Source organism: Balaenoptera ricei, chromosome 18, assembly GCF_028023285.1.
Source record: "Balaenoptera ricei isolate mBalRic1 chromosome 18, mBalRic1.hap2, whole genome shotgun sequence".
In the NCBI taxonomy this organism is placed as follows: domain Eukaryota; kingdom Metazoa; phylum Chordata; class Mammalia; order Artiodactyla; family Balaenopteridae; genus Balaenoptera; species Balaenoptera ricei.
The window spans coordinates 10,710,101-10,733,059 of NC_082656.1; the positions used below are offsets into that span (position 1 = coordinate 10,710,101).

General features: G+C 37.6%; 1 protein-coding gene and 1 pseudogene across 4 annotated transcripts in view; one reads left to right on the forward strand and one right to left on the reverse strand.

Moving 5' to 3' along the window:
* RFC3 (replication factor C subunit 3) overlaps positions 1 to 22,959 on the forward strand; it is a 775,950-nt gene that overhangs the window by 510,125 nt on the left and 242,866 nt on the right. For all 4 annotated transcript variants that reach the window (XM_059902817.1, XM_059902818.1, XM_059902819.1 and 1 more), the window contains one exon: positions 11,133 to 11,192. The gene's annotated coding sequence lies outside the window, so the exon portion shown is untranslated. The remainder of the gene's footprint in view (positions 1 to 11,132; positions 11,193 to 22,959) is intronic.
* LOC132352523 (destrin-like) lies at positions 13,508 to 13,993 on the reverse strand (annotated as a pseudogene).

Below are 22,959 nucleotides of genomic sequence, written 5' to 3' on the forward strand. Positions count from 1 at the left end.
AACCAGGTTAGAGACTCTGTTAGTAAGTAAAGGTGAGGAACATCTTTGCCTGCCCAGAAGAGAAACAATGGCCCTGGGTTTAGGAGAACTGAAGATCAAACAAGAATCCAAGCATATGAGCTCCCTGGACATGTGCAAGGAGATGGGAAAAGTTTTTAATTTAGCAGAAGCTTGGCCTGAAGAAGTAGAGATGAAAGGAAATCTCTATGACTTTATCCTAGATCAGAAATAGATTAATATGCAAGAAATTATTCTGTCTAATTGAGATTCTAGAACAAAAATGGAACTGGCATCCTTAACCATATAGAAAGTCTGGTCTCCTAAGCAAGCTCCATTTGACTTCACTTGTCATTACCACTGATGTGCAGTTGGTGTCCAAACAGTTACCTGGACGGCAGCCTTTCTGAATGTAATAAAAACTTGGTTTGTCTTTTTAAGTGAGATGGGAACAATTTTATTACACTTGTAAGAATTTTAGTGGGAGGAGATCAATGTCTTAATGAGGACAATACTTCAAGAAACAGCCTTTAAAAACTTAGCCAAAGTGAAAGCTGTGATACTGCTGTCCTATGACCCAAATTCTGAGATTACAATTCTCAGTGGAACATACTCTTTGAGTCCATCCTTCCCTTCCCTGTACTCAGGTTATTGTTCATTTGTATGGGAAATAACAGCTTAGGGTGCAGTGGGCTCCCATTTATATACATCATCAAATACATTCTGTTGGAGAAACTGATGTCACATCAGAATACTGTAAATACTTTGAATTCTAAGAATTTACATTCCAATAGTGACCAGTTGCCTTGTAATTGTAGGTGATCATTATAAGAAAATAGGATTTGAAAATGGCAAAGAGAAGTCCTTGATGGAAGCTTGAGTTCTGATTGCCTCCTGGATCAGACAATTTTCCTAACAGGATTGTCTAAAGAGGTTATTGACTTATTTCTAAGTTTTCAAACCAGCGCGTAAATCATAGGAAAGAATATACACAGAGTTTATTTCTTAAACCGGAGTGAGTGAGAAAGAAAGAGAAAGGTTAAAACATCAGTTACTGATTTTTTGGCAGGCAAAATTAATGGTGGCTTCTCCTCCTCCACATTTAAATCCGTGTCCTAAGTATAACATTTCTTTCATTGTAAAGCCCGAGAAACACATGAAGAACATTGGGATTACTTCTTTGATTAAACCAGTTAAGTCAAAATAGTATTCTTCATGGGAGATTGGATTGGTATTTGGACTGCTGATGTGAAGTTTTCCATTTTGACTGTTCCCTCTGGGAGCTCTGTCTCAGCCGAGAGCAGCCCTTCTCTCCTCAGGGAACCAGTTTCAGAAGGAAACCTGATTAGAATAGACAAACTGTGGCTGGTGAAGCCCACGGACACCTTATAAGTTTTAATATGTGACATATGAAATTCAATTGCTTTTGCCCCAATATTCTTACTAGAAGTGAGGCATACACATGATACAGTTTTCCTCATACACATTTACATTAACTGGCACACGGAAAGGACATTGAAACACATTTCATTGTTTCAAAATCATTCTTACAGAAGTCTTTGTTGTTTTACTGTTTCTGTCTTCCCTTTCAGAAGATATGTGAAAATGGGTTGATTTTTATGTGATGTAGTGGTTGGAAAACAGGCCTGTTTATATCAATAAAATGGAAAAGAGGGGTTTCTGTCCAATTGCCTACATATTCTGTGCTAGTGGTCGTCTTGTTTCTATAGATGCTCACTTGTTATACTCATTCTTTCCAAATAATTTCTGTTCATTGTCCATAAGTTAAAGCAAGCATATTTAAATTTAATATAAAGATGCATTCAGACATCTAATAGGCATTAATCTCACTGGGATGATTGATAGGTAAGACATTGGTGTCTGGAAACAAGCTTTGGACCAAATAACGGCCTGCAGAGCAACCCTTCGTAGCATCGTCCTTTCTCTGAAATGGTGAGACTTGGCCCCATCACAAGAGTGATATTCATCTTCTTAAGCAGTTTCTCAACATTCCTGAGATACCAAACCAACTGTGAAGGGCAAGGTCTTAGACCCCAGTTGTCCTTGGCTAAGGATGCTCATGGGTACAGTTGGCTCAGGCTGTGGCTGATAGCTAGAGTGAGCGCCTTGGAAATACATACATCTTGACTTTCTGTGCTGCAGCACCTCTAGGCAAAACAGGGAAATCTGAGCCTCCTCTGTTTGGAGCTTGTTTGACTGTGGCCAGTGTTTGGCTGAGCCTATCATCTTTTTTTTTGAGCCACTGTATACTCTAGATAGATCTCAGTCATGAGCTAAACTAAATTCATGTACTTCCTAGAGTGGAAATAAGCCCATTACCATTAGTTCACGCCCAGCATCATGGTTCTTGCTAACTTGATCAAATTCAGAAGCATTCAGTGTTATCTTCCCTTTATGTGTCAGCCCCTGCTTTGGGGAAAGTTGGTGTCTCTGTCTTTAAGAATAGTCTTTTTCTTAGGAAAGAATAAAATAATTTCTAGTAAATATCCAGACATGTTTTATTTTTGCTTTCTTGGACGACTATATTAATAGGTGTTTTTCTCTGAAATAGAATATCAGTTTTATTATTGCCAGCATATTTATTATATTGATATTGATCTTTCTATAATTTTCATTTGACCCTATATTCTTTTCAAATGTTTTGATACACGGTTCACTCTATCTATAGTTATAACCTTTGCCTTTGTTTCTGCTTCAGTTGAGATCTGACAATTGGTTGTATTAATTCCTTAAAATAGTTTGGTTAAAAATTCTCATTCACATTCACATCGGATACTCCATATATATACTCCCTGAAGGTATTCTATAAGTGATGCTTGATATTGAAAAAATACATTTTGCTTTGGTTCAAATCTCATAGACCTTTGGAATCGGAAACATCCTTAAGAGTATTGTCAGAGCATCAATATCTTAGTCCAGTTTGAAATATTAATCTGTATCTTAAACCTTGTCTTATTTCTGGGCTTTCAGTTGACTATGTACCTTTGAATTTACATATGCTTCTTCTTATATTGTAGAAGAGGAAATTATATTCCCTGATCCCCCCACCTTTCCTACCCTCCACATCACTTCCAGGCACTGACAAATATCAGTTGTTGAAGTGAGAGGGAGAAGTGAGGGGATCTAGACGTCTACTTGGTCCTATGGTCCCCAGTGGTATCAATACACCATTGTAGTTTGACTTGCCTTTCAATCTAGATACTGGAGTTGTTTCTGAGTCTTCTACTTTCTTCATTCAGTCATCTCATCCTAATGATTGTTTCCTTTAAATGCCTCTGATATCCTTCTTTCCCTCCATTCCTGCTGTTACTCCTTTGGTAGGAGGCCTATTCACCATACATCTTAAATATTCCAGTAGCCTCTTATTCATTTAATTGATTTAAAAATATTTTTTCTGAATGCCTTCCAGTGTCAGGCCCAGAACCCTGGGGATACAAAGATGTAAAAGGCAGCACATGTTTGGAAAGGGCTTTCAGGCTATGGGGATGGCAAACGTGAAAACAGAAAAAGCATAATACAATTTGGTTAAGTGCTATAATGGAGATAGAAATAAGGGCTTCAGAAGCCCAGAGGAAGAATTTGAATTTTCTATCACTTAAATTTGTAAATTATATACAAATTATAACACGTCAACCAAGTAAAACTCTGTTGTCCTGCATCTTGTCTCTTCTACTTACCTCTAATTTTTCACTATTTAAAATTTGCTCTTAGACTAAGTTTCCTAAAAGGTAAACCTGATCACACCTGTCTTCTCAACGGCTCTCTCTGATTTTTTCACCACATACAGATTAAAATCCAAGCATTATTCAACACCAGAGTTTACATCATGATTCATATCTAACCCTGAGTCCACTAGTTTCCTTCTGTTCCCATCCCTGTCATTCTCATCCAGTGCATAAAATGCAACCCCTATGATTGTTTACTGACCTCACTAATCTCATTTTCCAACAATTTGATACTTCTTCCCTGATTCGTCTTCTTACAATGAACCTATTCTGCCCTGGGAAGATCCAATCTGTTGGAAACCCGCCATTTTAACTCATACCTTTTCACATAATTTTCCCTTCATCCACTCTTGTTTAAGTGAAAACTACCATTCTCTCCAAGGACCCCATCTTTCTTGCACTCCTTTTATAGGGAGGCTTCTCTCTTCTCCCCACATATCAGGTTTATGGCTCATGTAAGAGCTAGCACAGCAAGAGAGGGCTCAACAGTCTCTCCTACACCTATCAGACTTGCACTCTTTTATAAAATCTTTCTTCCTCTCTTTTTTCTCCTCCTTTGGCTGCTTGCCTTCCTCCCTCCCTCCCCCTTCCTCCCTTCCTTCCTTCCTTCCTTCTTTTCCTTCTTTCTTTCTTATGACATCTATGTATAGCCTTATTTTCCTTTGTCTCCCTCCTCATCACTATCATAGCTTTCATCTCTCTCCCACGTATTTTGAGGACTTTACCTCTCGCAGTTTCACAGCATCACTCCCTATATCAGGCAGGTAGGGTTTAACTTGCTATAACAAAGAAATGCCCCCAAACCATGGCTTAAATAAGTTTGAAGTTTATTTCCATCATGTAAATATCCAAGTAGGTGGTCCAGGGACAGCATGGACCTCAGTAGAGCTGAGGATGTAATAGAGTCTGACTCCATTTTAGATGTTTGACTGACAGTTCTCAAGCCCCACCCCTCCCTCTTTCCCTTTTGCCACACATCTGGGCAAGGCAGTAAGGAGACCCCTGTTATACTGCCATTGGCACCAGCAGGAAGATCAAACCACACAAACGCTGGACAGCTTGGGAACTTTTACCTCGGCCCCAAGTCTTAATCACAGTAAAAACCAAGGCCACTTACTCTTCCCTTTGCTCAAGGCATTTTGGACCTACTTGAGTGTCTGCCCTGCTCTCCCCAGAAAGCCTCATTATATGAGTAATAAACATTTTCATATCCCGTGTGTGTGTATGTGTGTGTGTGTGTGAGAGAGAGAGAGAGAGAGAGAGAGAGAGATATCATCAGTCTTGACATCTGAACCAATTTTAGACAGAGGGCATTGATCCTACACTCTGCTAAACAACCACATAATAGGGATCTGACTTATTTCTATCTTATAATATTGCCATTCTCAATAAGCAGTTTGCATTATTTGATCCAATATGGCTGCTCCAGCTCTTGCCATCATATTCACATTCCAGTTAATGGAAAAAGGAAGAGGGGAAGGGATATACACACAATTTATTTTCAGAGCACAAACAGTAAGTTGCACACATTATTTCTATTCATGTTTCATTGGCCACAATCTAGAAGCATAGCCATGTACACAGTCACAACATAGCATCAGCACAGGAAGCTGAGAAATGTAGTCTTTATTTGGGCAGGCATGCCAAATAATCCATATAATCTGTATAAGAAAAAGAGAATGGATGTTAGGAGATGACCAGCAGTCTCTGCTTCACTTACTTAACTGTCCAAAGGAGGGCAAATTACTTAGCTTTCACAAAACAAGGAGCTAATAGTCTTTAGGGCCATTATGAGAATAGGAGAATTAAGTTCATATTCCTAGCCTAGTGATTTGCACATCATAGGCACATTATAAATAGTAATTGCTGCTGTCATCAAATAATTTTAAAAGTATTAACAATATTAATAATAGTAATATTTCTCTCTACTATAAATTCTGTCATCATCATGGGAAAACTCAGGTCTATATGGTGGACTAATAATCCAAATATTTATCCTTTCTTGATTTTAAATTCCAATTGCCTTCATCTCATTCTGTTTGATCAACCCAATGTCATTATCATGCTCTGTTTTTTGCCCTTATCTAAAATTTTCACACTGTAGGCATTGCTAACTCCAGTATTCACTCTGTCATCTTAACCAACTAAACAACTTTCTTCTATTCTTTCCTTTTCTCTTCCATCCTTCTGTTCTTCCACCCTCTCATTCTTTCTTACTTTTATCTTTCCATTTTTTTTCTTCTCGACAATTTCAGTAGCTCCTTATCACTGCTCTGTTATACTTCTATTTTTTCCTTGTCCAACTCCCTTGCACACTCTCCTCGGAAGCTAGGATTGCTAGTTTCCATACATTCCTTACTCTTCAGCTTCGCCATTCTCAATAGATGGCCACTTTGTTTTAAGGAATGGAGAGCCATTAGGAAATAACTACTGCTTACGTACTTCCCCTTCCTCTTTAAAATCAGAGAAAATCTGTTTCTCGTCCTCTCCAAAGCTAATCTCTTTGTCTCATTTCTTCCCAGGCATTTATCTGTTCGAAGCCCTCTTGTTTCCAATACATTTAACCATTTAATGTTCATCATCTTCTTTTCTCAGAAGATGTATGTCTTAGTCAATTTGGGCTGCTAAATGAAAATACCACAGACTGGGTAGCTTATGAACAACAGAAATTTATTTCTCACAGTTTTGGAGGCTGGGAAGTCCAAGATCAAGGTGCCAGCATGGTCAGGTTCTGGTAAAGGCCCTCTTCCATTTTACAGACTACTGATTTCTCACTGTGCCCTCACATGGCTGAAAGGGCTAGGGAGCTCTGTGGGGTCTCTTTTCTAAGAACATTAATCCCATTTGTGAGGGCTCCACCCTCATGACCTAAGCACCTCCCAAAGGCCCCACCTCCTAAAACCATCACATAGGGCCTTAGAATTTCAACATATGAATTTGGGGGGGGGGGACATAAATATTCACACCATAGCAGTGTATTAATTATCATTGCCGTGTAACAAATTTTCTCCAAACTTAAGACAAAAAAATAGATTATCTCGCAATTTCTGTGGGTCAGGAATTTGGATGCAGTTTTAGGTTACTCAGAATTCTGTAATCAAGGTGTCATACAGGGCTGCGATGGTCTCATCTGAGGCCAAGGGAGGAGACCCTCCCAAGTTCCCTCATGTAGACCTTCAGTCCTCACTGGCTGTTGGACTTTGGATCTTAGCTACGCATAACATAGCCTTCTCCATAGGATAGTCTACAAGCTGGCAGATGGCTATGTCCAGAGCGAATAAGGGAGAGAGAACAAGCAAGACAGAAGTTGCAGGTTTTTGTAACCTAATCTGAGAATTGACATCCCATCACTTTTACCATATTCCATTCATTAGAAGCAAGTCATTAGGTCCAGCCCACATCAAAAGGAAGATTACATAGAGTGTGGGGACCAGGAGTTGGGGATCATTGGGAGCCATTTGAGAAGCTGCCTACTACAAGATTACACGTGATTACACATGATTACTACAAGATGACACATGTCTTCTTGGTAGAGCTTCTTAAAAGGGTAGTCCAAGTTCGCTGTTTGCAATTCTTCCTCATCCTGCTTCTGTCTCTACCACTGTTGTTATGTGGCTCCACTAAAGTCACCGATGACTTCCTAATTGCCAGGTCAAATAGGCAGTGTTTTTGTCCTTAGATTATTCTGATTTTCTGCAGAATTTGACAATTTGATATAACTGACCTCCTTCTCTAATCTCTTCCCTAACATCATTCTCTCTTAGTTCACTCATTCCCTAGTCCCTTCTTCTTTAATTATCATCTTACATGATGAGATCATCCAGGGTTTGTTCTCTGCCCTCTTCTCTTTCTACTCTTCCTGAGAAATCCCATTTACATCCTTGGCTTCAGCTGCCCTACACATGCTGATGACTCCAGCCCAAATTTCTCTTTTGTCCTCAAGGCACATATATCCTGTAAACTGCTAAATGACCGTCCCAACCTTGGCATTGCAGATTTAATGTCTCCATAACTTTCCCCCACACCCATCCTCCTGAGTTTCTCTCTTGAGGGACTGCACTCCAGCCGTGATTGTGGGAGTCAGTCTAGGCTCCTCTCTCACTTCCACAACAGGGACTGAATGCTGTCCATATCATATCCTCTCCTGTTACTTACACTGGCTCCCTCCTCTCTGTCTCCACTGCTGCTCTTGCCTGTTCAGCCCCTTATCATTTCTCTTCTCGGTTATTAATTCACCTCCCCAACTTCTGACTCCTCCCCTCCAATCTGTCCTTGGCACAGCTGTCAAAGTGATCTTTCTAAGAGGCGAATGCGATCACATCATCGCCCTGCTTTAAAACCCTCCGGTGGCTCCCTATTTTCTGTAGGATCAAATCTGAATGCCATGGCATGGCGTACAATGCTTTGGCCTCTGTCTCACTCTCCTCCCACTTTTCCTCTCCCAGTCTCCTGTAAGTACTCCATGCTCCAGCTGTACTGAAATACTTGTGATTCCCCGACTACACTCTGTGTTTTCTTGCCTCTTTTCTTGGGCACATGCTCCTTCTTTTGTATTAAATGATCTTCCCTTATGAGACTAGCTAACTCCTACTCTTCTGGAGGCTCAGCTTAAACGTCACCTGCAGGAGCAATTCTCTGAGGCATTTCTCCCAGTCAGACTCATTTTGCTCCCCTCCTTTTATGTTCTTATCACCTTTATGCAAACCCAGATTACAGTGCTTATCCCACTAGGTTATAAATATTGATTTCTTGCTGTCTCACCCACGAGAATGTGAGCATGTGAACTCCTTACAGGCAGGTACAGATGTTTTACCTCTGAGCCCTCCACAAATCCTGGTTCATAGGAGGCATTAAATAAATGTTTGATGAGTGAATAAATACTCATTCAAAGCCCTCAAGCCAAACTGACATTCCCTATGCACTCACCATACCATTCTATCTCCTTCCCTGAGTTCTAGCTTTTTCCCACCCCTACACCAGCAATCAGGAGTAATCTGTCAACAAATAAAGGTGTTTTTTGTAGGAAAAAACATTACAATATTTATGAAGTTGGAAAATTAACAGTTGTTTCAGTTGTTATTGTTTTTGTTTTAATACACACAAGACACGAGAGAAACTGAAGTTCAAACTTTAGTTTTGGCAATTTAAGTATATACATATATAATTAATATATCTTATATGTATATATAAAAGACAGTAAATCATCAATCAGTGGACAATATAGAACTGGTTGTAAGTTCCCCGAGAGAGGAAAGAGGTCAGCGCTGGTCTTCATTACTGTATGACCACAGGGGTGGAGTACCATCTTGGCTGAGCATTGACCACTGGGTCTGGTGGGTGAAGAGGGGGTGCATGATGTTTGTGGGTGAGAGTGAGGGCAATGAGATGAGTCTTTCTGATAGTGGTTTGTTGTAGGGTGGAATAAAATAAGGTCATATTAAAGAAAGGTGTGAAGATTGCCTTATTCAAATTTCAACTTGATCGCGTAGTAAAAAGAAAAGCTATTGAAGTGTGTGAACTGAAACACACTACTATGCTTCCAAGTACTATTGTAATCTTCCCTGGCAAGGTCAGGGAGCCAAATATGTTCACAGAGTCATGGCTGCATTCATTTTTATTTTTGAGAAAAACTTACAAATACTACTTAAAAAATTTAATATGGAACTAGTAGAACTCAAGTTGGACCTCAAGCTGTTTTAGTGAACCAGAATCTGGGAAATACTATGTAAAGTAAGTATAAATCCAACTGTAGCCAGTTGTTCTTTTTCATATGAAAATATTTGCCTCTAGATTTGATTCTAAATTCCCTATTGCCCTAATTTGTTGTTGTAAAATATTTTAGTAATACGGATAGAAATATACAAACACACAGTTGCACATTTAAGTGACTGCTAGAGAATGCCAAAGTGTAAGATAATCAATTTCTTAAAATGTAAGTATTTGAACCAGTTCAACCCATGTTTATATTATACTTGCTTACTAATTAGTCTACATTGGGTTTAAAATAATCCTCTTTTATCCGTTAAAATTTCTGTCTCCCACGTATTTTTATTCTATTTGACATAACATTTAGATAAAGGATGATTTTTTTTTGTAATGAATATGTCTGTTGAATTATCTAATTTTAAGTGAGTGGTAATCTATTTCTTCCCACTCCAGTTCTTTTTTGCCTAATGGAGAAAAAAAGAACAGGTTAATTCTGATAATATTTAAAAAAATAACAAATTGGAAATTAGTAAAGGTTTTCTTCCAAGTCCATTATAATCTTGTTTTTCTTGTAATTAGATAATTGGTCTAATAAAGTATGTTGAATATTTTTATCTCCTAGATGTGTAAATATACTATGCTTGTAGACTTAAAAATTTACTTATTTTTCTTCACTTTTTCTGTCTGATTTGATATCTTGTCCTCAAAATACCTTTAATACTCTTCTTAAGCATTATATGCAACTAATACATACAAATTGAACATAGTTCCAAAGAAACAGGGGGGAAGTTTTTGTGTTTATATACAGTACAATGTGCCTATATCTTTGCTTTAAGTGACAAAGAACATTGAATTACTTTTCAAAAATAGCAGCCTTGGAAAGCCATTTTTTCAATAGCACTCTCTATTATATCATTCTCATTTTTCAATTGAGTTTCTGTTGAGCTGAATTTTATAGCATTAATTCCCAACCTGCCTGAGTTGGATTCATTAAAAAAAAAACAACTCTAAATACATATCTAACAAGCTATATACATTAATCTTGGGCTTAACCTCTTTTAAACCACTGGTATAGGTGGGAAACCTCTAAACATTGATTGCCCCTTGGGGTATGGGGGTTGATGGGAGGTAGGAATAGTTTCCTGCAAATGCAAAGAGTCAATTAGCTTTTATAACTGCTCTTCAATTAAAATAAAAATAGAATTCTCTGGGGAGAAATCTAACCAGAAAGATCACTTCACTGTAAATAGGCCAGTCAATTTTATAGAAAAAAGCCTCCAGCACCTAGCACTCATTCCCATATATATTGATTTATTCATTCAACCAATATTTCTGAGTGCATATGCTGTCCAAGGTATACTGTGTCCATCAATTACATTTTATACACACAGTGATATGAATCAGTTTTGGCAACAGGGCAAGTAAAACAAGGACTAGTAATAGTACCACTACTACTAATACTACTGGCAACAATCACCAGTGACTGTGAATCTCCAATGTGCCAGGTATTACTCTAGAATCCTCATTTTCAAGATTGCTTTCAAAAATTTGGCAAGAGAGAGATTATAATGTCCATTTTACAGATAAGATATTGAGACAGTTTATGTCTATCATGAGGGCATCAGATGTGCATGCAGTAATATTTAAAAAAACAATTGGTAAAATCTTTCATTTCCTTTTCAGAGAGAAGATAGCATTATCAAAGTAATGATAAACAGAGAGAGGAATTGAAGAAAACCTAAGGTAAGAGTTTCCTTATTCTCAAAATCCAAAGAGAATGAAAGTAGGGCAAAAGTCAGGGTTATATCAACAATTACCTTCTGCCTTTTACCTTCAAATCAGATTCATTGTTAATGGGGAGGAGGTAAGTAGAAAGTGAGATGAAAAAGAAAAAAATGATGTTGGGTTCTAACCTGCTCCATTCTGACTTAATTGTACAATGTTTTTTTCATTTTTTTTAGTTTTAAATATCATCTATTGACATCCAACAAGGACTTAATTTTCTTTCTCCACCAGCCCACACCTACACACTTTCCTTACCTCGGCCTCTCCACAGTTATAGCACATTTATACTATGTAATTTATGCTATGTATTTAGTTTTTACATTTTTATGGCTGTGGATATTGCTTATAGCCAAGTCATGCAATGTATTATAATAAAATTCATTTCTAGTAATTTAAAAAATTTCTTTGTAGTAGTTATAGTTGTTCGTTTTATATCAGCCTATTACTTAGTTGTTCCCACATCCTCTGCTAGAAGTTAAAAAAAATTCTACAACATATTTACAAACCATGTAAACTGGTTCCACCTACTCTGGATGCTTCTACAAATTTCTATTTGTCTCCGATGTTCTGAAATCTCATACTAATGTGACTTAGTGTAAGACATTTTTCCAGCCATTGTATTGAGCACTTGGTAGGTTCATTAATGCAGAAAATCACATCCTGCATTTTGAGTATTTGTTATTATTATTACTTATTTGATAATTGTCCTCTTGTATTTTCTCTCTTCTCTCTCCTGATCTTGTGGAATTTTTTATTTTTATGTTGTTCTGACTGTGCTGATCCTCTTTTTTTTTCTAATTTTTATCTTCTGCTTTCCATCACTTTACCTTTTCATTCTAGTTTATTGGAGATTAAATTCCAACATTTTATAGGACTTTGTATCTCTGCTATCATAATTTTTAATGTCTTAGAGTTTATTTTATTCTCTGAATTTTCCTTTTGTAGCTTTTTACATAAATAGTGTGTTTTTAGGAGACCAGTACTGATAACTTTTGAAGTATTATTTTGCTCTCTGCATTCTCTATTTTCTTCATAAATAATAGTGAAAAATATAAAATAACTTAAAAAATTAACTAGGAAAGTATAAACCTTCTCAAATAGCAGTTGCCTTGCCTAGCTCCCAGGTTCTCTAGCCCCATACTTTATTTCTTCAAAGTACATGTGACTTCCTAACATTGCATTTGCTATTTGTTTATTGCATTCTTATTAACTAAAACTCTTACTGGAATGCAGCTTCCTTGAGGGTAGAAGACTTTCACTTTTGTACTTCAATGCCTAGAAAACAGTGACTAAGTACATGATAGGTGAATCAAAAATCTTTACTGGGTCGATACATGGTGAAATAAGTGAAGAAAACTATAAAGTCTATTTGAGAACACAACATAAGACTTGAATCGATGGGAAGGCAGATCATGTTCTTATTTGGGAACACTAACATATTTTAAGGTCATTTTTCCTACCATGTTGAAAGAAGGTAGGAAGTTCCAAAAGTAGAATACAGAGATCACTTTTGGCTGTTGCAGTCATCTTAACAAGGTGTAAAGATCACCTGGACTGAGGTAGTAGTAGAGATATAGAGTGAAAAGGTCAGCAAAGATCTATTTTCGCAAGAAAATTCAGCAAGACTTGCTGTGTTGTATTGCATAACATACATCCACAATTTGCTTCTATTTTAAAAAAATAATTTGTGTTTTTTCCTAATGATGGCTATCTAGGTTGCCTCCAACTCCCTACCTCTATAAGTAATGCTATATTGATAATCTTTAGCTATAACTCCTCATGGGCTTGTGGAATAGCATCCCTGACCTGGTAATACTGAGATATGAGCTATATCTGAATTTTTTTCTGAATGGCTAAAACTATTTATACTTCTACCAACAATCCATCAGAATTCCCATTGTCCCATACCCTTACCAATGCTTCGTACTGTGTGACAATCTTTTTCATTCTAATTTCATGGGTATAAAGGGATCTCCCATTATTTTAGTTTAAGTTTCCCTAATGGTTAGTGAGGATAAACATTTCTACATTTCTAACCATTGAGGTTTTCCTCAGCTTATTCATATCCTTTTTGCGTGTTTTTTTTTTAAACTCTAGAGTTAGATTTTTTAGGGCCATTTGCACATGTTCATAGAACAGTTAGTGTACCCTAAAAAAATGACAAGACAGCTCCCCATCAGTGAGTCCCTGGCCTAAATGTATTTGCTTTACTTATATAGCAAGAGGATAACATTAAACATGGAAGCTTTCAATTTGTGACACCAAACAATGATCTATACAGGGCATTCTTCAAAAGCTACAATTAAGGATCCACCTAGCTTGTCAGCAGTACAAGTCCAGTTGAGGTCTTCTGGCCCATTTGCCTGACATTCGTGTTTTATGCCTTGAAATTTCTTTTTGATTGTATCCTTGGAGCTTGCATAGATTATTTTACGTTTCAGAGGTGCTAGCTCTGGTGCCCACAAAAAAATCATCAACTCTTCTTTTCTGGATTCCTTTGTTTCGAAGCTTGCATCATACAAAGTATATAGCAACAGTCTTTTTCAGGAAGCATTTCCACAAAATGCTTGAAAGGATCAGTTATGGTTACACCAAAATCTCTTTGCCACCTTCTACAATGAGGCGCTTTTTGTCTACACTGAGACAAAAAATGACAGCCTTCATTCTTTTCTTGATTTCTTCTGGTGTGGAGCACTTCCAAACTTTCGTGTCATAAAAATGTGGCATACTTCATCAGCAACTTGCACTCCTGTGGCCATGTTCACTGTGGTGGTCGCAGAGCGCAGAGAGGGAGCTGGCTGGCGCCGCATGTTTCAATTGATTACCTACCATTGTCTTGTTGATTTGTACAAGTTCTTTGTACGGTCTAGTTAATAATTCCATCTTGGTTTTGGATGTCTTTCAGTCTGTCACATATCTGTTAACATTTTCCTTGATTTCACTGTGCACACACAAAAAAATCTTTTCATTCCTGAATTCAACAGACATGATGGAATCTTGGATGGCAGCGGCCAAGTGACAGTACATAATCACCAAAAATAAGATGGACTTGTTACCGTAATGGATGACAGAACAAAAGCAATCATCACAGCAGTCTTGCCCACGGAGATTGTCAACATTAATTAATTATTTATGGTGTTCCTAGACTGGAATAGTTGGGCAGTGTATTAGTTTCTTAAGGCTGCTGTAACAAAGTACCACAGTCTAGGTGGCTTTAAACAACAGAAACTTACTCTCTCACAGTTCCTAAGTCTAGAAGTCTGAAATGAAGGTATAGGTACCATGTTCTCTCTGATGCCTTGAGGGGAGAATCTGTTCCATGCCTCTCTCTTAGTTTCTGGTGTTGCTGGCAATCTTTGGCATTCCTTGGCTTGTTGATTCATCATTCCAGTCTCTGCCTCCTTCATCACATGGCATTTTTCCTGTGTCTGGGTCTCTGTGTCTCTTCTTTTCTTCTTATATGGATATCAGTCACATTAGATTAAGGACCCATCCCACTCCAGTATGACTTCATCTTAACTAAATCTTAATTACAACGGCAACAGCCTTATTTCCAAAAAAGTCACATTCATAGATATCAGAGGTTAGGTCTTCAATATACATTTTTGCAGGTTACCACTCAATGTACAGCAGACAGCTTATTAAAGTTTTACTTGATTTATATAAGCAAGCAGCTCCAAGTCTGGTGTAAGAATCCTGACCTGAATCTCCAAAGAGAGTTATGGTTCTTTAATCAATTCCAAGACTTAAGTCAGTTGGCAAATCTAGAGTCTCCTGAATGAAGGGGAGACCAAGTCCTCTTGAAGAGGGCACCTTCTACATAGCCGAAAATTGATGCTTCCTCTCAGCTGTCTCCAAAGGAACTTGTGCCCAGTTGCCAGAGTGGTTATGCATTGAGGAAGGGAAAATAATCAGACTCTTCAGGATTTACTAAACGCTGGCTCTGAACTGACACCAATTCCTAGAGATTCCTAAGCCACAAGCAGGGGATTTTGAATATGAGGTGATTAATGGAATTTTGGCTCAGGTTTGTCTCATAGGGGGCCCACTAACACACCCATGGTATCTATAGGTGTCTGTGGAAGATAGAGGTGCTGCTTGAACCTTTGGCAGGCCCTGATAGGAGAATTACAGTGCAGACCTTTATGATTTTGGAGCAAAGCTGTGTCATCCTCTGCAGACAGCTATGTTTTTGGGAAACAGCTTTCTGATTTGTTACTGGCCTGAATGCTTGACCATGGACTACCAAGTTTCCCACGTGACCTGAGCTGCCTATCCTGAATGGATGTTGTCTGACCCACCAAGTCACAAAATTATACGTGTGCAGCAACCCTCAGTCAATGAACGAAAGTCATATAAATATATAACATTGAACCCAAGAAGATCCTTAAAGCCATGAGCAATATCCAACTTACTCCTATTTCACTTTTTTCAACTCACACCTATGAGGAGTTTCCTATGACTAGTCATCTGTAGAAGAAAACCTTTAGGTCTGAATTACAAATGGCTCTGCATTATTTGTTGGTATCACCTGAAAGTGGATGGTTGCAGCACTATAGCCCCAAAAAGATGGCCTTGAAGGACAGTGGTGAAGAAAAATTCTCCCATTTGTTAGAACTTTGAGCAGTGCATTTGATTGTTAAGTTTTTCTTGAAGGAGATATGGACAAAAGTAAAAATATACATCTTTTCATGGGCTGTGGCTAATGGTTTGGCTTGCTATGGGAGACATAGAAGGATTAAAACATTTGTGAGAAGGAGGACTAAGGAAGAGATATGTGGATTGACCTCTCCTAATAGGCACAAAGTGAGAAGATATGTTATGTCCTACCTGAGCGCTCACCAAAAAGCAACTCAGAAGAGAAAGCTCTTAATACTAACTTGGACAAGATGACCTGTTTTGTGGATATCAGTCAGCATCTTTCCCTTTCTTACCTAGAAGCTGAGACTGCTACTGGCCACTTCAGGCTCTTAATAACATTGAATAAATAGGCAAAAAATGATGACTTTAGTGGCTGGGGTGATTGATCCTGACAATGAAAGGGAAGTCAGGTTGCCAATATGCAAAGGAGATAAAGAGGAGCTATAATGCAGGAGATCCTCTGGTCTGGCTCTGAATCCTCCCATGTCCTGTGATAAAAGCCAACAAATCCACACAGACACTTGTCCATGAGTGTCCACAGCAGCATATTCCTAGTAGCCAAAATGTGGAAACAAACTGCATGTCCATCAACTGATGAGTGGATAAACAAAATATATAGATTTTTTTTTGTTTGTGGTGTATTTTGATATATTTCATACTGAATGGAATAGTATTTAGGCATAAAAAGGAATGGGGTACTAATATACATGCTACAATATAGAGGAACCTTGAAAACATCATGCTAAGTGAAAGAAACCAGACATACAAAAAACCACACCTATTATATGATTCCATTTATATGAAATGTCCAGAATCGGCAAATAGAGACAGAAAGTATATAAGTAGTTACCTGGGCCTGGGTGGCTTAGGGGTAAAAAGGAGTAACAGCTAGCAGATACAGGGTTTCTTTTTGGGGTGATGAATATATTCTAAAATTGATTGTAGTGGTTGTTGTACTACTGTGTGAATATACTAAAAACCATTGAGTTGTACACTTTAAATGGATGAATTGTATGGTATGTGAATTATATCTCAATAAAGCTGTTTCCAAAAAAAAAAAAGCCAATGGAAAAGTACAACAGTTCAATTCAGACAGGAATGTTAATAGCTCAGGCCCTTTAACATTGAAAGTTTGATTTTCCTTATCAGGCAAGGGACTATGACTAGCCAATAAGCTTGCTTTATGGTAAAAAAAAAATGTTATTTTATTTTGTTGCTCAAATTGTTCTAGTTTTGGCCATTGTAATTTTTCCGTGCCTCCATCCTTTTGTTTTTTGAGCACTGCTTCACTTTCTGGCACTAGAAGATGCTCAGGCTCTTCTTGTATCTTCAGTGCCATTTTCATTTGATCTAATTACTGATATAATTGGGTTTATACCTATTATGTTGATATTTGCTTTCTTTTTTATTTATTTAACTAATTTATTTATTTTTGACTGTGGCAGGTCTTCGTTGCTGCGTGCAGGCTTTCTCTAGTTGCAGCGAGCAGGGGCTACTCTTCGTGGCGGTGCACAGGCTTCTCATTGCGGTGGCTTCTCTTGTTGCGAAGCGCGGGCTCTAGGCACGTGGGCTTCAGTGGTTGTGGCTTGCAGGCTCTAGAGCGCAGGCTCAGTAGTTGTGGCGCAGGGGCTTAGTTGCTCTGCGGCATGTGGGATCTTCCCGGACCAGGGCTCGAACCTGTGTCCCCTGCATTGGCAGGCGGGTTCTTAACCACCACGCCACCAGGGAAGCCCTTGATATTTGCTTTCTATTTTCTCATCTGTTTTGTGTCATTTATTCTTCCTTTCTTGCTTGCTTTTGGGTTTAACAAGTATTTTTATTATTTCATTTTCTCCTCTATTATCTCTTCAGTTATATCATCTGTTATTATGATCTTATTGGTTGCACTTGAAATTGTAATACATATCTTTGATTCATTATAATCTACTTTAGATAGGTGCTTTACCATTCCTCAAACAATAAAAGAAGCTTACAAAAATTTAACTTCTATTACTCCGTCCCTCCCCTGTGCTATTTTTGTTATACTCTACTTTTATATATGCTATAAATCCCACAAAATATTATTATTGTTGTTGTTTGAAAGAGTCAATATTTATTTCTATTTGCCCACATATTTATCCTTTCAGGTGCACTTCATTCCTTCTTACAGTCCCATGTTTCTATCTGGTAACATTTATCCTCACCCTGAAAATTTCTCTTTATTATTTCTTGTGTGTATACCTCCTGGCAACAGATGCTTTGAGTTTTTTTGTTGGCTAGTTTGTTTGTTTTTAGGTTTGAAAACATCTCTATTTTGGCTTCAGTTTTGAAGGATATATTCACTTGATATAGAACTGTAGGCTGACATATTTTTAAAGTTTCAGTGTTATAAAGATGTCAGCCTACTGTCTTCTGACTTCCACGGATTTTGTGTGTGTGTGTGTGTGTTTTTTCCTTTTCTCAAGGATTATGTCTGGAGAGTTTTATAATATTTTTGACCAGCTGTAACAGTTGTTTCTATGGGATCCCAAGTACTCCATGATAAGCATAACTGGAACTCATCTCTTCTTGGCTTTTGCATTGGCCATGACATAACCACTTCTGTGGTAGAATGCATCTTTGTCTTGTTGCTGAGCTTAAAAAGGAATGTATCTGAAATGCCTCCATTAAGTATGATTATGGTAACTACCCTCTATCAAGTTGAAGAAGATTCCTTCTATTCTTATCTATCAGAGAATTATTTTTAATCATAAATAGATGTTAAAATCTATCATTCACCTTTTCCGAATCTGTAGAGATGGTATTGTATGTGGTTTTTCTCTTTCATTTCACTGTTGTAGTAAATTTTACTGACTGATTTTATGGAGTTCAACAATCTTTGCATTTCTCAGATTAGCCACGCTGATAAATCCTCTTGATCATGACATATTCATTTTTAGAGCTTAGTTTTTGGTTTATATTTACCTGGTATATTTTTTCCATTATTTATCGAATACTCATAATTCCTGTATCTTTTGTTTATATGTGTCTCCAGTAAACAACGTATTACTGGATTTTTTAAAGTCCAGTCTGGAAAACTGTTAACCCTATGTCTCCTGTTGGGAGAATATCTTTTTGTTTCCAGAACTCTTGGAAAGTAAGCAGACTCTACTCCTCTCAGTGAGATCAGTAGGTCCTGATGACCCGAGGTCTCAGCAAAGTAAGAAATCTTCATCCTGAACCTCAATGAAAGCCTGCCTCTGAGGCTGCAATGCACAGTTCCTTCCCCTGGAGATTCAGGGTGAAGCTGTGTCTCAGACCCACTTTTCTTTATCATAGAGAAACTGCTCATGATTCAGAGAGTAGTTGGGAGGCAAAAATTGAGTATACCATCGACCCAGAGTCCCCTAAAAAACTTTATAGATTTAAATTACCTCCTAAATTCAAAATAATACTTGTTTATTATATGAAATTTGGAAAACATCAGAGATACAAAGAAAGAGTTGATAATACTTGCAATCCAGAGATAGTGTGTGTCACTCACTTGGGGACATGGTGTCTTTTTTTAATCTGAAGGTGTTAAAGGGAGTTTTTTAGGCAACAACCAAGGCTAGTCCTCCTTTCTGTGTGAGTTTTGAAGGACTGTATTTGGCCGTCAGTCCACCAGGAATAGCAACCAATTTCAGGAAGTTCCAAGCAATGGGCATCATATCAGCATTACTGCCTGGCCACAGTGATATTTTCCATTATAAGACATGTCCAAATTTTAGAGATGCTAAAATATGAAAAAGAGTGTATTAGAGTTTATGAAATACAGTCATTTTTTTTTAATTGAAAATTAGCAGGTAGACTAGAAAGCTATTTGAGTCTTTCCATCTGTATTTCTTTATTGATTTATCCTTCTATTTTGTATATAAATAGAAAAATACCTCAATAATATTGTATTGGTAAAATTTGGGCGGTTTTGTTTTAACTTTCTTCTTTACATTTTTAGCATACTGTGATTTTTAATAATGAATATATAATTCCATAAAAATAATAAAGTATTACTCTTAAAAGCAAAATAATTAGAAAGCAAACAAAAAATCTAATAGCAATAAGGGGAGAAGGAGTCTATTGAAATGTGAATAACTTGTTTTAGACTTTATGCTACTCTTGTAAAGTAGACACTGTGGAAATGTACATTACACTTTTGATCCAGAGAAAACTATTCCTATGCCTCTATCAAAGTAGAGTCCACATCATCAGATGGCCATTTGTCATTTAGAGAGATCGTTTACAAACATGAAAAGCCTAAGAATATGCTCTAGGATTTAGGAAATGTGGAGAAGAAAGAGGGGACTGAGGTATGAAAAAACACAAAATAATAAGATTATTCTGAAATACTGGAACACATAAAATAGGAAGTTGAAAGATACAGATCAGAGGGGAGGTTTGGGAAGTTGGGACAAGATGCTCCTCAGTTCATTAAACAAACAGCTGATTCTTGAAGTAAAAAAAAATCAGGGAATTTAAAAAAAAACCCAAGTTCTAAGTAGTATTTTCAGAGAGACATCATAGTTATTAGTGGATTTTCCTTTACTTGTTTATTATCCCTCAGCCTTCTAACTTTGAGAAGAAAAATATTGTTAACAACAAAAACAAATTATCTTCTCTCTCTCATAAACTCTCTCAGCCCTCAATACTGCATTTCCCCTCTCCTCCCCCACCACATACTCTACCAGCCCTTCCTCCTTCCTTCAGAGGGCTTGTTTTCCTGCTAAGCTTCTGATTTTTTCCCCGTCATATAATGCTCTAAGGAACATTTCACATGAAGAGCTCTAAAATATGACTTCTTTGGGTATCTATTGAGATTTGGTTGGCAAATGCATTTCCTTTCGATTTCTTCCTGTAGATCTAAGGAAAGTAGCTTTCTGTTTCCATTGAGGGCCTATGTACAAATTTATATAATATAATATTAAATTTAAAAACACTGAGTATATGTATATTATGTTCCAAGTGTAGTGCTAAGTGCTTCATCTTTACTTTGTAGGAGTGGAAAACAGACCTAGACAGATTTAAACAAACAAACTAGCCCAGTGTGGCAGAAATGACTGTATCCACGTGCTCATGTAGAATTTCCCAGCCTCCTTTGCAGTTAGCTTGGACATGTTGTCTGATGAAAAGTGACTAGTGCTGGCCAGTGGTTACACATCCAAAGTGCCTTCCATCCACATGCTCTCTTCCCCTTCATCTGTTGGCTGGAGGATGAGAGGGCATCATTATAGCCATAGATGGGAACGGCCTGGATCCCTGAGTCACTAGTTGGAGGAGAGCTGCCCTACCCACATTACTCTGTGAAAATGGCAAGAAATAAACTTTTCTGTGCTTAGGCCCTGAGATTTAGGGGGTTATATATCACCAAAACTAAGTTAATGACTAAGTTAACTAAGTGTGACTAATATACCCACTATCACACAGCTAGTATCTACAGAAGGTGCAGGACTGGAACCTAGAACTCCCGGGTTCATTGTTTGTGCTCTTAGAGAGAAGTTACCTAAATCAGGAGAGAGAAGATAAAGAGGGGAGGAAAGAAGGCACTGACTTGCTGTGAAAATAAATATAACCAGTCCCAATCTGGAATGGCAGTAAGATGCAGTGGTTAAGACAAACCTGACTTGTCTACTGCTTACTACTGTGTTATCACGGGCAACTTACTTACCTTTTCTGAGCCTGGTTCATCCTGCACAATGAAGATAATAAGTACAGTGAGTGGCACACAGTAGATAATTTAGTAGTCAAATATTTTTTGTTATAATTGTCTACCCCTACCCTTGATAGAATAAGAAAATTAGTGATTATAGATATAAATGTATATATCGTGCTTAGTAACAACACATTGATGTTTATTTTGTAGTGCATAGGAGAATAAGTGAAAATTATATGGGAAAATTAATTTTAAAAAAGCATAATTGAGAGAAATAGGAACATTTTTTGTCTTTACCAGGGGCTGCATAAAGCCTATAATATCTACACAAATTTAGATAATGTAATAAAATGAATGCATCTCATACTGGAATAATTGAGAGTCATTATTTTCAAAAGCAATAAGGCAATTATCAAATGGGAAAAAATCTTAAAATTATTCTGCTACTCTATTGTAATATCAATATGGAATTTATGAAACACAGCCTTTTTAGGTTGCATTGGAACATTTGAGAATGTGGCTGTCAGATTGGAGGACTTTTTAAGAGAGGCTTTAAAGAACTAGAATTCCAGAGATGTGCTCAAAATGAACATTAATTACTTGGTATTCAACTTGTATTACCATATGTTCATAATAAGAAGTGATTTGGAGTTCTGGAATACGAAGGTGCTTCATGAAATCTAATTTTATTTTCTAACTAATCACAGTGAGCCCAAAGCAATTTATTATCATTAATTTTTCACTTATGTCGCCTCTGCTCCCCTGGCCTCAGCTGCATGGCTGCAGCATTTCAAAGGGTAGGGGGGAGGGAGGGTTATGGAGGTACTGTTGTGGGAAGCTTGGGCCTCAGGCAATGTGGGTCTCGGTCACAGAGAACTCTTGCCCAGAGCAGCCTGCTCAGATGATATGGCACCAAATTCTAATTATGGCTTTTCTGAGTGACTCTTTAGCTCAATTTACACCTAATCCCAGTGAACTTACTCTTGACATTCAGAGTGTGATGACTATATCATCTGGGTCAAAAATGGGAATGCTTGAATGCCATGTGTGCATACTTGTGAGAACAATGGACTACAACATCTGAAATGTCACAATCCTGGAAAATCTATAAATTAGTTTCCTTAGGGATGGGTAAGTATTTTCTCCACATTCTCAACCTGTGGTCTGTTGGGTTTGTGTTTATCTGTATCAGGACTTGGCCCTCAGTAAGCAGAGCTGCTACTTTCTCCGTCCAAGTATCCCCGGCAGAACCTACTAGTTTCCAAGAAAGTGGCACCTTGAAATACATGGTTTTGATATTCATTATTATTTTGAAATGTTCTCAGTGTTAGCTTCCTCATTAGTAAACTGTGTGCAGAAATACCAGCAACAGGGTCAAAATGTGCACACCACATATTGGGAGCGCAAAAAATTGTAGGTACTCTGTTTTCCAAACCTAAT